At 38.5% G+C, this 15,440-nt stretch overlaps 1 protein-coding gene across 2 annotated transcripts in view; it reads left to right on the top strand.

The window, feature by feature from the left end:
* The window catches only part of LOC147439297 (translocon at the outer membrane of chloroplasts 64-like), a 108,344-nt gene extending 106,641 nt beyond the window's left edge, over positions 1-1,703 (top strand). Inside the window, exon 14 of one of the 2 annotated variants that reach the window (XM_086485168.1) lies at positions 898-1,703. The gene's annotated coding sequence lies outside the window, so the exon portion shown is untranslated. Of the gene's footprint in view, positions 1-867 lie in introns of both variants that reach the window. The other variant, XM_086485169.1, reaches the window with a different exon arrangement.
* Positions 1,704-15,440: the final 13,737 nt, after the last annotated feature.

The following is a 15,440-nucleotide window of genomic DNA, read 5'->3' as shown; positions in this document are numbered from 1 at the left end:
ATATATATATATAGAGAGAGAGAGAGAGAGAGAGAGAGAGAGAGAGAGAGAGAGAGAGAGAGAGAGAGAGAGAGAGAGAGAGAGAGAGAGAGGGGGCTATCACTAGTCAAAATACGAAGACTTGTACACCTTAAAGAGGGAGAGTAATAGGTAGGGCATGGTACTGAACATAGTAGGCTTGCATGTAATGTTAAGATATATTCACACACAGCACACACATAATAGGACCTTACTGTTCTTGGCATGATTTAATGGGCATATTTTAGATGCTTGAGCTCTGTGCCTACAAGTATCTTGATTATGTGGGCATTCGAGGGGGGGTGGAGACTATGGAAACCATTTTTAGTTTCTCTTTTTCCAGCACAAGTTGAAACATGCTTTGCTTTGTTGACACGAGTGTTATATGCTGGTTTTCCATTTGCATCTATCTTTTGTGGCGTTACTGACATTTGGTATGTACATAGTCTTTTGTTTAAGTCATCAATATGTTGCAAAGAATGGAGCTTGCATGAAAGTAAAAGATATGTTGAAGGTAGGCAATTATGAAATTGCAAGTCCATTTATGCGAGCTGATAGTGTCAAATTTGTTACGGTGACAATGAATAATGCAAGCTTTGAAATCATCAACTGTAGATGGAACTTCTTCTTGGAGTTCTATTTAGATGGGGACTTATAATCAGAAGTGTTTGTTTGCTTATGAACATATTGTTTTGAGTAGTTGGCACATATGAAATGTTTTTGTTGGGCAATGACAAAGTTTCAAAGACAATGAGCAAAGCTATTACATCAAGCGTGTATAAATTTAGTTCTTTTTAGGATGGCAAGAGTAATAGGTCGTCACGATTTTGGAACCATTTTTTTAAGCAGAATCTCAAGGAGATGCCTTTGTGGATTTAGGGGAAATGAATGAAAGGAAAGCTGGGTGGAGCTGGGGAGGAGGGCAGCTGGGGGGAACGGTCACCCGCAAGAAGCGAGGAAGGGATGTGGCATGCTATGCTGAAGGAATGAGGAGGCGGAGCATGGGCGCACCCAGCGCATGACAAGGACGAGAGAGTGCAAAGGCAAGGGTTACTGGCTGCATGTGGGTGGCAGGTGCAGGCATCGGGGGAAGCACGGTTGCATCTTTTTTTTTATAAAGCTAGGAAGAGGGCGAGGATAGGCAGTGTACAATGCGTGGCTTACTGGCTTGCTGGAAGTCCAAAAAATCTAATGTCTGTGCTGCCCGTGTTCAACCTTGGGTTTTCTCTATCATGGAGAACTACTCTGTGTGGCTTGCGAACCTTACGAGTGAAAGGCATCTCTGGAGATTCCCTAAAATGAAATGGAAAAGAGCCAGTAGGGGGCAGTCAAAGCTTTATAAATTTATTTGAAATTAGGTTTAGGGGGCAGACAAAGCTTTATAAATTTAATTGAAAATAGGTTTGGAGGTTTGGTTCGAAAGCCTCTGGGTGCTCTTTGTTTTGCCCATGCTACACCATAATCTCTCTTACTATTTTGAGCATCTTGCACACAAAAAAAGAGAGAATTTGGCTTTCACCCTATGTAAGTAGTTTTAGGACAAGTTTTTGCTGCCATTACTTTCCCTGAAGCATTGATGAAGGCGATTCAAAACTGTAAGCATATAGTGATATGGTATGCTTTCGTTTCTTGTTTGCATGTTAAATCTAATGATTTAGCTCGGTAGTGATGCTACTTTTGAATCCCATACTTGGGAGGGTCCCAAAATGTATACATGTTTAGACATCTTGGCTATCCTTTAGAAATTCTTCTCCCAAAAAATAACTCACTAGCTACCCAGTATTGTCATGAACGCCGCCTCCTGTTTTGTATGTAAAATTGTGAAGCCTGCATTATTCCTTATTCTTGAATTATTTCCTAAGCTTGGATTGGAAAAATCGCACTGCCATTCCTCTACATTTCAGAGCTAATCTTCTTTTTTGCTTAATGTCTTGCTGGTGTATTTTAGGAGAAGACTTCATTTTATAAGCAAAGAGATCTCATATTTAAAGCCACTTCCAAGTATAAGTTTGTGGGCGTATATATTATGGGTGCTTTATGGGTGCGTTTTTTTTAAATTAAATTTGGAGACTTGTTAACTTGTCTTCTCAATCGTATAGTAAATGGCCTGTGGTTGATTCAGATAGTGTTCAGTGCTTGTTCTTTGGACATTGCATAGAATGTCCTTGTTGCCTTTCAGCATAAATTTGGTCTTTTCGGAAGGGAAATGGCTGTGGTAGTGATATGTTGTTGATTCTCTTGGAATGACACATTCCTTCAAGTCTGACAAACCCACAAAATCTCTATTAATTATAGAACAATGACCACCATCTCTTTAAAGTGAGCTAATCTTGCTTTTCATTTGTCTTGGCTAAAATAATATAAAGAAGGGTACTCAAGATGAGATCTGGACAACTACATGTTTATGACTAAAATATTCATGCTCCACTAGTTCCATACAATTACATATTATATGTTGCAAAATAATCTCCTTGCTGTTAATTGCCTCGAAGAAGAGCTTAAACTTCTCACCACCATTGGTGTTTCTGTTGTATCACGCTTGACTGAAGAGGTTCAAAATCACATGCAATATCAAAGTTAGGTGCATAGTTTTTCGCATGGCAAATGCATATGTATAAAGGTGCGGAAAACATATGAGATTTTCAAGTTATTCCACACTACCTACATTGTAGATTCTCTCATGCATCAAAACCTAAGGTGACAATTTTCATTTCACAGCGCTCATGCCTTGACACATAAGATGATATCTCAATTTTGGAACTTCAAACCATCGTATCAAGACTTTTAGACTACCATGTCCTAGTGTAGCAAAGCTTCACTCCATTTCATGTGTTTGTTTCACATTACTTTGACAAATAAGTAGGTCATGTTTGGGATATGGCTTGGTAACCTGGTGTCATTGATCAGTTATTGTCAAAGTTTTTACTTGAAGCTTGGTAGACGTCAATTTCATATTTGGTATATGGCCTTCAAAAAAAACTTGTAATGGGAAATGGCTTATGCGACCCTAGTGGAACTCTATCTAGCATTAGTCCCGTTTAGATACTACTAGTGTCTAGGTGGTTTTTAATATGTTGCAAAATATTAGAGGGATGTGTTGGCTTCTATTATCCCATACAAGTCAGTACTATGATACATTGTGAAATTCGCTTCATTTTAGGAGTCACAAATGTTTCTACCATTTTGTCTTCTAGTCTTATATTTAATTTTGAATGCTCCAAATATGCTTCACAAAAATAATTCATATCTTGAACACATATATTGCATATTAAAAGTGTAGCATGTTATCTCATTGAATTCCTCCAACTCCAAGAAAATTATTACAACATTATTTGTTTGAATGTGCTAATATTTTCTAGCAAACGTGGCAAGCTTTTACGTCCAATACATAGGTCTCCGCTTACATAAAGTGGCAATCAGGCCAAGTTTGTTTCTTACAATTAGCTTATTTAATCAAAGCATTATCTTACATTAATATAACAACCACAAAGTGACAACTATGACATGGTGTTGCACACATGCACCTCTCTCTCTCTCTCTCTCTCTCTCTCTCTCTCCTTCCTTTTTTCCAATAAAAGACCTCAATCTCTAAAAGCTTGAAATCAAACACCAAAAGCGTTCTCTTATTAAAATCCCACACATCTACACACACAACCAAACGACATATTGAACTTGAAGCACTAGCTCCATGTAGAAATTCATATACAATATTCAGCTACCCCTTTGTAAGCCTTTATGCATATCTATAGGCATTGTGTGACCTTGTGGACGTTCACAATTTGCTAATAAGACAATCACAATAAAGGCTCATACATGCATCAACAATCGACTGACGTGACATGTTGCATTTTCTCTTCTTGAGAGCTCCAACTTCTAGTGTTGTCACTAAAAGAAAAGGAATCAAGTTCACAATACAACATAAAAGTCATATTACGATATTTTCAAAAGGTTATTCAAGTTTCTTGAATGTTTTGTGATAGTTTTTAAATTATGATTGCTTATTGCAACAAAAAAGTTCAAGATTCTCTTAATTGCAATGGGAATGGATATTTGACTAATTGTTTATTGTTTATTTGGAATTGTTTTTAATGATGACGCATTGAGGATTGATATGTTAATTATGATCACATGGTATGGCGTGCTTGTTTAGTAGATGAGTGAGTGGCTAGGTACAAGACATGTTGGCAATGGCTTTAAGCCTACATTGTACATTGATTGCAACACGTATATGTTTGTTCTAAATAGAAACTTTTCAATTCCTATATTTATCCAAAGTGGTTTCTGTCTATTTTGATTGGGACTTTTAATCGATAAATAAATACATGTAGAAGAAAGAAGCTATTAAGTATGGAACTATGGAGGATTGAGCAAAGAACCATTCATGATTAACATATATTTACACATTAGAAAAAGAGCGAAAATGAAAGTAGAACTCAATTATTGAATTACTTGAAAAGAGGTAAAAACACGTTTAATGTATAGCCAAAAGCAGGGCTTCATTTTGGTGAGAACTGGTGAATGTGGCACTCTTACATGATGCCAAATGCATGTGCCAAGCTCTACAAAGAGAGATTTATCATCTCATGTTATCCTTAAACTAGTGCTCATAATTGCTGGGATAAAGAGCCAGTGGCCGTCCCTTTAGATGTCTAAGCCTACACTAACTAAGTCACCAATAATCTCCTTCATATATACAATAAAGGAACCCTAAGCATGCACTCCCATTGTAGTGTGGTTCATCCCATCTCTCCTCTTTGTTCCTTTTCTTCCCTCTCGACACAAACTCAGAGCCTGCTTAGAGAGCACCCTAGGCTCCCTCTCTCATGTGTGATAGAGCTTCGAGCGTGGCTAAGGTTTTTACATTAGCAACAAAGAGGAAGAAGAATCTTCAAATTTTTTGCAAGTTGAAGAGAGCTTTGAATTTTTGTAAAACCTTTAGAACCTTGCAAAAGCTTTGGAATCAAAGCAGTGCAATAGAAATTGTTACGCAAATCAAAGCTTGTCCTTTTTATGTACCGCATAACTTGACATTCAATAAAGCTCACAAATTGAAGACCAATGCAAGGGAAATCTATTAGTGTGAAAAAACAAGCTAGTAGTGCTAGGAGATCCACAATGTGCTATGGCAAAGAAGGAAAAAGGTGTGTGTGTGTGTGTGTGTGCGCTCTCAGCAGCGCACACACACACACACACACACACACACACACACACACACACACACACTCACACACACGAATATTGGTGCTTTCCAGCCATGCAAGTAGAGAGAGAGAGAGAGAGAGAGAGAGAGAGAGAGAGAGAGAGAGGCCATCGTAGCCTCTCGGAGAGAGAGATAGAGCATTCGGCTCTCCATCTACATCGACGACTTTTTAGCATCCAAGATTCGGCATCGGCATCGTGTTCTCTTCGAGATTCGACACATCGGCATTGTTTTTTGACAATTTTTTCCTGGCTTCGTGGTAAACTAACCCACGAGCTAGCTATTCAAGGTATAGCATAAGCGAAGTGGGAAACCCCGTAGATGCCTCCTCTTATAACCAGAACCTGGATAGTTTGCTTGGAGGCACATCCTACCACATAAAAGCCTTTGCCCACCACTATGAATTGGCAAATCGCAGTTTTGTTATTTTTCGCCAATGCCGCTAGTGCATCCAAAAAGTGTCGATGCCAGAAACTGTAGAAAGCAGTGCAAGGGTGCTTACAAATGTGTGCTAGAATGTCAGAGAAGGTGGGAAGACCCAGTGCAGGTGAAGGAATTCATGATGTGCATGACTTATGGGGCTATGTGGAACAAGGTAAAGATTTGATGCCTTAAAGAAGTGTTTTTCATATGAAAAGCCTCTGAGGCCATGCAAGGCAAGTTGGGAAGTGAAGGTCGTGTGGTTGGTGATAAAGAGGAAATTGGGTGTGTGGTTTAAGTTTCCTGCAGGAGGAGAGCCAAAAAGTCCTATTTCTGTAATTTTTTTGTAAAACTTTTTTTTTCTAAAGACAACTGCACAAATCAGAGGAAACGGTTGTTCTGGACATTTTGGTCTTTCACGCACATAGGCTAATTCTGCACCGTTTGGAAGATATTTTAGTTTTTATAACCTGCTATTTTCAAAGGTTGTGGCAAAGATAGAGGAGGAGATAGAGCTTGAGAGAGCCTCTTTGTGTATGCTTTACCATAGCCAATCACTTGGGAAAAGAAGCAAGCTTTGATTGCATCGTCTCTGGTGTTGTCTCCTCTATCCCTTCTTCTCTTCTCTTCTCTTGTGCAAAGGCGTCGATGTGTGTAGGCTGTGTGTGAGCCCCCCGAACCATTTGGTGTGTGTGCAAAGAGAGAGAGAGAGAGAGAGAGAGAGAGAGAGAGAGGTGTTATGTGTGTGGTTGAGAACTGAGAAGCGATTATGATGATTCAAATGGAGTAAGTTGTGCTTTTTTGTGTGATTGTGGGATTGGGTGTGTGCAGTGATTGCAGTGGAGTTTTGTTGTTCAATGTGTTTTTTTGAGAGAATCGGGTTGTTGTGATTTCATTTGCGCTATAGAGAGGTGTGTGTGTTGTTGCTCGATATGTTTCTCCTTTCCCCCCTTCCATATTCCACTCCGATAACCCTTGGGACGACATCCGTAGACCCATAAAATATAGTATCACCGAGTGAGCACAACAAGACTCTAAGCTTTCTTCTAGATTGAACACTGCCTACAACACGTAATCATCTTTTGTCTTATCCTGACTTTGCTTGATCGCCCTGTGCAGAATTTCTTCAGCCAGTGTACAAACACCAAAGGAATTAGGTTTCAAAAGGTTTTTCAAACTAGAGGCGTTTGCAAAGGATTCATTAGCCCTTTTCTTCCCCTCCGACGCAAAAACAAAATTTGCGCCTCTACTAGGATGAGCCCTCGATTAGCAGGATCGTGTCTCTCTTCCCCACCACCATCTTGAGCTTCGAACATACCCTCATCGCCTCCTGCGAGAGGCCCCCACTATGGTGGGGCTTGGCAAGCAATACAATGGCCAGCCGGAAGCGTGATCATAAGGCCAAGCTTGAGAGCTAAAAAATAAGTGCGCTAAAAAAGTCTTAACACTATAAGTAGCGCTAAAAATGCTACAAAAAAGGCACTGAATGCAATAGCACAAGCAAATAAAGCACACTTACTTGTGACGATAGCAAAAATTTAAGCGCGCTCACTAGTGACGATAGCAAAGCAGAGCGCTGTCTGCTTGTAGGCAACTCCAAAGCAGAGCACTGTTTGCGATGAAGCCACCAATGGCATACACAAGATGGGACTCTTGAACTACTGGTGGAAAGCAACCAACATATACACAAGAAGATTTAGAAATATTCTCATGTAGGAAAACGGTATTTTTCAATGTTTTTCATACAATGCATAACATCATGAGCTTCTACTCGAGAGGCACCACATACCTAGCTAGGTACGATTCACAGAAACTTATGATGTTGAGGTAAGTCACAATGTGGGAATTATTTGTCCCATAAGTGATTATTTGTCCCATAAGTGAGTTTTTGGTTTCCAAAAATTATATCAATTTGTGTCATGACTAAATAAACGCTTAGTTTTGGAGAGCCTTTCACAATGAGAACTTTTTTGGAATTGGATAAGAAAATTTCAAGTGTACACACACACACACACACACACACAAGCACTCATTGCCAATAGACAATCACTCTCTCTCTCTCTTCACAATTTTCAAATTGAGATAAAAAAGCATTCATCTTATTGCAAATCAAATAGGCCTTTTTAGGGTGCATATGTTGCAATGTCAGCCCTTTGTAGTGCATACAAAAGGCCATATCTAACAGGCAAAATGAACATCAAGGCACTAAAAGATGGCCTGCTCATTTTTTCATAAACTCTCATAATAGTAGGTAAAGGGGAGTAGTTCTATTTACATTGCTTCTTTTCAATGGTTTTGAGAATAAAACAGATAAAATGTCAAAAAGTGGTAATGGTGATAACAATCCTCCCCGATACGGAAGCAACTGCTCTCAGTTGCAAAAATTAGAGAAAACTAGGAATCTTCAAAATTTGTGTGGAGATGAGGCATATCTCCACACGATATATGTTAAGAATCAAATAAAGTACTCATAGGGAACTTTCCACAACTCATCACATAATATCCTAAAAAGAGAAAATAAAAAAGGTAAGTGTAATTCACATATCAAAAAATATATAAAACTAAAAGAGATCTTGGGTAGTGAGCCCTCTAACAAAGACAAGAAGAGCAGTGAAAAACAATCACGTTTTACATTGTACAAAGGGCAAAACCTTAGTCAAATATTTCTCTAAATGATGCACTAAATGGTTGTCAAAGGGCGAACCTCAGGTATCAAATACACATACTAACAATCAAAGGGCAAACCTCGACATCAAATTACCACTAAATGAGTTATCAAAGGGATAACCTCGAGTACGAAATACCACAATCATTAGCCAAATACGAACCTCATGTAAAAAATAAAAACTTTTAGCCGTTAGAATCTTGATATGCTTCCAAAATACTAAGATGAGAGCGAAAAAACCTCTCTGGCATCCACTTGGTGTTTTGAAGCCATGATTCCTAAGTAGATACGTACCATGCAACATACCATGACGTGTCAAAGTGTCTCGATGGTCTATGATAGTTTTAGGTACAAGGATTTCATAATCTTCTTCTAGAAAGGGTTGATCATCAATGATAGAGAGTGATGGTAGAGTGTTTGAAAGGACAAAGAAAATTTATGTAAAATGTGTTGTGAATTTTTCAAGAGTCAGGAAGAGCTAATTGAAAGGAGTTATCATTAACAATATATGATTAGTGAATTTTTTAAGATTCAAGGAGAGCTAATTGAAATGAATTATCATTAATACGATCAATGGTTTTAAAGGGGCCATAATACCGTGGTGCTATCTTGATTGCTAGCTTGGAAACATGACTGGTCTCTACGTTCTTAAAGCGTCTCTTTTCAATGGGAAGCATCACAAAATATTCCTCTTTGAATTCCATGAGTTGTCTCTTTTTATTTGCTTGTTTCATGCATAAATGTTGTGCTTTGTGAATTTGTAATTTTTCTTGCTCCAAGATTTGGGTGCATGTGGTAGTTGATGAGAAATGCAATACAAAGGAATAGGCAATGAGTAGGCTATTATACCAATATAGATCATTTTTTTATCAATGAACAAGAAAAGGTAGCAACATTTTTTATATACCAAAGAGTTATTGAATTACATATACAAGAGGGGTTAAAAAATGGAAAATTGAAAAAAAGTTACAAGTTTATGAAGGAAGAGGGGTCTTTTGATTCATGATGAAGTGTGGGTAGAGGGGTTTTATAAATACCTCTTGAACGCACGTCCTATAGGTATGTATTTTTGAACGGTGGAACCCCCGGGTACCCCTCTGCAAACAATACATTTTCTCATGTTGCTCCCTAAATATATGTGTTTGTAAGAAGTCAACCAAGCATGTGTAAGCCACAAGCTTCCCATCCGAGGAACATGCACCATAAGCCTCTCCACATTCATTGTACCATAGTTGTGTGATTTCTTTTCCATTGAGCTCGTCAATTTTTAGCTCAAAGTTGTCATCCCTTGCGACTATCATATTCTTTAGCTTTGATCGTGCCCTTGTACACTCTTTCTCCCATTCATCTAGCTCTTCATTAGGGACAAGCGAATCATTTTGCAAGGTAGCACTTTGGGAAGAAACCAAGATTCCTTAGCAGCACCATTGCAAAACATATGTTTAATTTTGGGTATGCCTTAGAGACATCATTCAATCCAAAGATTGACTATGATAAACATACACTCATTGTCACACATATGAAAATTCTTTCACATTACAAGCTAACCAAAAGCTAAAACTAGAACCTCTTCTTAGTCACACTCAGAAAGATTAGCTTAAAAGGATAATAACCAATTTTAGTTCTAATCAATGAATTTGAAACACATGAAGACCAATTGTCTCCTTCTCAATAAATTTTCTTGGTGAAATTTAACTTTTTTTGGCTGAAGATCTATCTATAGGATTACCTCCTTCTAGAGTGGAAGACCATGCAATGTAGGAGGTCAATTCCCCGAGTTGTAATGCTGTCACGATAGTTGTAAAATCTATGTGGACTGGCTATTGGCCATTTAGAAAGCCCGAGGTATAAAGGTCAACAACTTTAATGTGAAAAGAGGCCTACTTTTAGAAGAAGAAGGGAGCTTTGAAAACGTACGCTCAAGCTACAAACTGCTCCAACTTGTAATTATCGCAGTTAATGAATGGGTAATCAGTTTTCAATTCCGAAACTTGCATTGTGTTCCTCTTTCTTTGCTCTTCATTCTAGTGTAAACATTGTCACTTTTGTTGTGGTTTGCGACTACGTGTTAGTGAGCCTTAATTGCACATTTGAGTGCTTAAATCACTGTTTTTAGTCGTTTTGACCATAGGAGATGTTCTTAGACCATAGGACGACATTTTTGGCATGTTTTGTTGCAGCTTTCAGGACCTTTTTCATGATGGATCGTGATTTTGGTACCTTGTTGGATTGCAACTAGACTTGGTAGGATAGTGTCCCTAGGTGTCCTAGACCTCCTCCTAAAGTTTTGTTGCATTTTGAGTCCGTTCGAGTGCCAAAATGGCGTGATGACCTAGAGCTGTGAGAAAGGACATATGCAAATTTCCCTGATCATTGGGTGTTGGTTTGCTTGTTGAGTAGGTGTGTTTACTTGTTAAGGTTCACTTCTTGAGATTGACGATCTCAAAGAGTCTCTGTGCCCCATCCGAGTCACTTCCCTGAGTATTGACATTATGTTAGTACCAAAAAGCTATGCTGCAGACGTCCATCGTGGTGACCCGATCATAGAAGCCATATGTAAACAACAATTGCCTTCCACACCTTTAGAAGTCAGTGTATAGCCTGAGTCAAAGAGCACTATGGATGCACAAAACGACATGGAAAGATCCAATCTACTTGGATTCTCATGGACAAAGATGGATTCAAATGACTGGAGTAATGACTGTTGGCGAGACAGTTCCAAGGATACTATGGGCCAAGCGCATCAAAGACCGAAGCTATGATATAGATGGAAGATGCTATTATCCAAATCTTATTGTAAAAAAATTCTCTGTACAAGCTGCAACTTCCATCTTGTCAACTGCAACACCAGAAGCCCAAATTGAGCGTCGGACACATGAAAAGTTGACAGCAAATCAGGTAAAAGTCTACCACCCTATGCTTATGTACAACACTAGTCATTGGATGACAGAATAGTGCACATTACTAACCCTAGATCTTCACTGACATATGATCAGACTATGCATGTACACGAACATCGATCAAATCCTTTCATTACACATTTGAGTGCCACAGAACGAGAGCTATAGCTACAAAACACTGCTAATGCACCACACATTGCAGCAACACAAACAATTGCACAATGAAGGGAAGTACCAGCTATAGTCTTAGCATAACTTCGCAAAGACCTAGCTCAATGAGCAAGCTAGTTGACAAAGCTCAAGAAATGCTCACATCTGGCATAAGTAAGATGCCTTTTACAGATAGGGAACACTCTCGGATGGGGGGAGTCTAGTCTCCACCTAAATTACTGCCATTAGGGCAACCCTATCAACTGCAAACATCAATAGGGAGTTTTAATACTTTCTTAAATTTCAACTAACAATAGAAGCTACATGGAGGATCAAGCAGACAACATAGTCCTAGGACTATGCAAAAGCCACAAGTTAAAGAACACATGCTAGTTGCAGACCTATAGTTGCAACTAATCACAGGAACAGAGGCTAAAACGACCATCTACCAGGGTATTAATGGAAGCTATTACAAGCTTCTTGAAGATTCAATAGTGGAAAAAGATAAAGACCCCAAGGCAAAACCAGTATCAGTAATGGTCTTCAAGTACATACATGTCATCCAAATGACATACCTACTCAAAGACGCTATGGGCAAGGAATATCAACAATATTATGGAGAGCTACCTCGTCCAAATACTGTACAACTAGAGATGAATGGAAATTTCTACAAATGTGGAATTGACCATTTAATACCCAATTGCCCGATCAAGCTACACTTAGAAAAATAAAGCAGCATGGCCAAGCTAGTGTAATTGAAGTAGGAGATGAAGTACTAGAGCAACACTTAGAAAAATGAAGCAGCATGGCCAAGCTAGTGTAATTGAAGTAGTAGATGAAGTACTCGAGAAAAATTCTCCGAATGGTTCCCCAGAAAGAAAGAAAATCCTATCAAAGGACACAAGAAACAAGCTTATGACACGGATACTGGAGGTCAAGGGCATTAATGATGTTCTGCTAGAAAATCAAGCTGTAAAAAAAGATCAGCTACATCAAATGGTCACCAATAGCTTGAAAGACAGAGGTCATAAATTCTAATACAGATGGAACAAAAAATTCAATTTCCAAGCCAGTTGATGTAGAAATAACTTGTGATAAAGAGGAAGAGCAAGTAAAGGCAGTCATGGACCCGCTTCCAATGAAATCACCAACTAGTGAAAATAGCAAAGAAAATTCATTGGTCAATGATCTATTAAGGAATTTGACAGAGACAGAGATTAAGTCTCATAGCCATAGGAATTGACACCTTCTTGTGTTCACATGATGACTTGATTCAAAAAGCAAAAGCGATAAAAAAATCAATTCCTAATATTGTCTTGCAAGAGAATAACACAAAAGAAGAGTCAAAGATGACACACATCATGACTGAATTGAACAATCAAGACCAAATGGTGCCACCATCACAAGGCGCCTATCAAAAGACAACCATAAAGATCTCTAAAGAGAAATGTGAACTAAAGGCCATGGTAAGTGTTGCTACTGAAGAAAGGAGTCAGATTCCTTTTGTAGAGGAATCTAAAGACTCAATCATACGGTCAAAAATAGAGGCACGTAAAACTGCTCAGTTAACTCCCGATTTAGACAAAGCCAGATCATGTCAACCACAAGACAAAGTTCAAACTTCCTAGGTCAGCACAACTCGATGCTTATCAAAGCAGCTGACAAAAGCAAGGCAAAAGTCCAAGAAAACCATACATCTTCCTCTACACAGCAGAAGTCCAAAAAGAAGGACACAAGTGCAATAAGTCATCTCATTTGACAACAACAACCTCCACATCAAAGGGCCCTCAACAGCCTAAAAGGATATTTCAGCCTAAATACCCACACTAAGCAAACAGAGACACCAAAGGCATGATAATGTCTATGTTGTGGCCAATTACATCCAAGTCAAAGATCCAGTATGGGCAAGTGAACCTAGTCAAAGAAAATTAGGTAAACACATGGGATCGATTGCTTCCCAGTACAACTTAAAAGAGCAAGGCTACTACAATGGTCAAAAAAATGTTTGGTTACCTAAACCAAAAATATCAGGCTATATAGTGGAAAGTGGCTTCAAAACAAGCAAGTCAAGATCAAATCCATCTCAGAATAGGAGATCAAACAACAAGGCCAAGAATAAGCACAAAAATAAATATCATTTTAAAAGACCTACACATTTTCAAGGGAATTCAACACCCGGAATTCCCAAAGGTGGAAAAGGATAGCTACATTTCCATACCAAATCAATGACAACATGGTTTGCACCATCAAACATTCTTCAAGCGCAAGGGTGCTACAAAGGTCATAAATCAATTTGGCTACCAAAGGCACCAAGGCCAGATTCTTCAAGTGCACAAAAATAGCTTGGAGATAATAGAAATTACAAACATGAACAGATCAAGGATAAAAATCCAGTCAAGGTAATCTGCAAAACTAAGCCAATGGCAAGTAGAAGATACATGTGGGTGCCAAAGAAACAAAATGAGCAAAAGAAGATTGAAGTCATCTCCAAATTCCAACAAAACCAAGAAAATCAACAATGTAAAAACAGAAATGGAGCCAGATCTTCTTCTCAAACAATGGACCAAAAACTAAACCTGGCAGTTAAGGTCACCCAGGAATGGAAAAATAGACCTATCTTGCCAATATGGTCCTTCAAAAATCCTCTTTTTGAGGATTCGAGTTCTGAATTTCTAGATATATTCTTTGTTGAGATCTCAAGAAATAAGTCAATTCAATAAAAAATGACAAAAGTCGGGAAGCTGAGCCAATAAATGAGCAAAGCCTTAGACCTAATCTTCAAGCCCTATATATTTTCTTGTGGTCTATGAGTCTAGCTAATTAGCCTATAGCTCAAGCTGGAATAGTTGAGCGTAATTAAGTTATGTCGCTCATGCTGGACAAGCAAGCATAGTCAAAATCTGTTATTTTAATCATGGTCGAGTGATGGAGTGGTCCAAGGAAACACTCATGCACTTGTGCACGTGAGGGGAGTGGAAAAACCTCACATCAAAAGCCCTTCTACAGTGTAATGGTAGCTCTTAAAGTGAATTTAATTTTAATATTTAAGCTACATTAACTCTGAGAAGCATCCATCATACTTTTCTCTCGCACAACATAATCTTACCCATGCATATATATGTGCAAGCATATAGAATGTCCCATAATTGGACATTTGCATTAGGCACTTTTAATGTTCCACCCATGTACTCACCTTACAGGTAGTGGCAACAACAAAACAAAAGACTCATGGCAACATAATTAGTTCAAGTGACAAAAGGCTTCCTACAATTAACTTCTACATTATCTATATAAGCCTACTCAATCTAGTCCCTATAAACCCATCAATTGTACATACCCATAATAAGATCATATACCTTTGGGCAATTTTTTCCCACGTGGTTTTTTCCCCATTGGTCATCAAGGTATCTAGACCCTAATGTAATGTACATAACCCTTTTATTTTACATTTTCCATACATAGCTCAAGCCACATTCGCTTCTAATTAAGCGTATATATCTCAATTCCTATACTACAAATCCACCAATTAATCCAAAAAACTACAACACTTTAATTCAATTAACATTCAATTCCAACAACAAAAGTCTCCAAGTGCCTGCAACCAAGGTAGTGCACAGGGACGTGCACTGAAATCAGATGGGTGGAGTGTTAACCGACGAGGTTAATAGTGGCCAACAGATCACTTAAACATGCTAGTTACTATTTTTAGTAAATGCTAATGATGCCAAATGATGCATATGTGAAGTAAAGATGATGATGAAGCGAACACAAGCAAGAGAGCAGAGAAGACATGAAATTAGTGACTATTTATGAAGTTACGATCACTTAAGTTCTTATGATTTCCCGTCAAATGACCGCAAGTGCGGGTTGTAATTATGTTTTGGGCTCATCACGAGATACAAGTGTAAACATTGTGCTATATTTAGAGCCTAGGCAGTGCAGATATTAGATTAAGTGAGTTTGGCCATTCGGGTGGCCGACCACTTCTAAAAAAGACTAGTGAGTATATAAGTCAGAATGCACAATGTGAATGGGACTCTTATGCATTTGAGATAAGCTTTGTGAAGAAGGTGATGGCTATGGAGTT

Source organism: Adiantum capillus-veneris, chromosome 16, assembly GCF_014529385.1.
Source record: "Adiantum capillus-veneris isolate H3 chromosome 16, ASM1452938v2, whole genome shotgun sequence".
Classification (NCBI taxonomy): domain Eukaryota; kingdom Viridiplantae; phylum Streptophyta; class Polypodiopsida; order Polypodiales; family Pteridaceae; genus Adiantum; species Adiantum capillus-veneris.
Note: the sequence above shows the minus strand (reverse complement) of the source record. Positions and strands in the feature narration are given on the sequence as shown.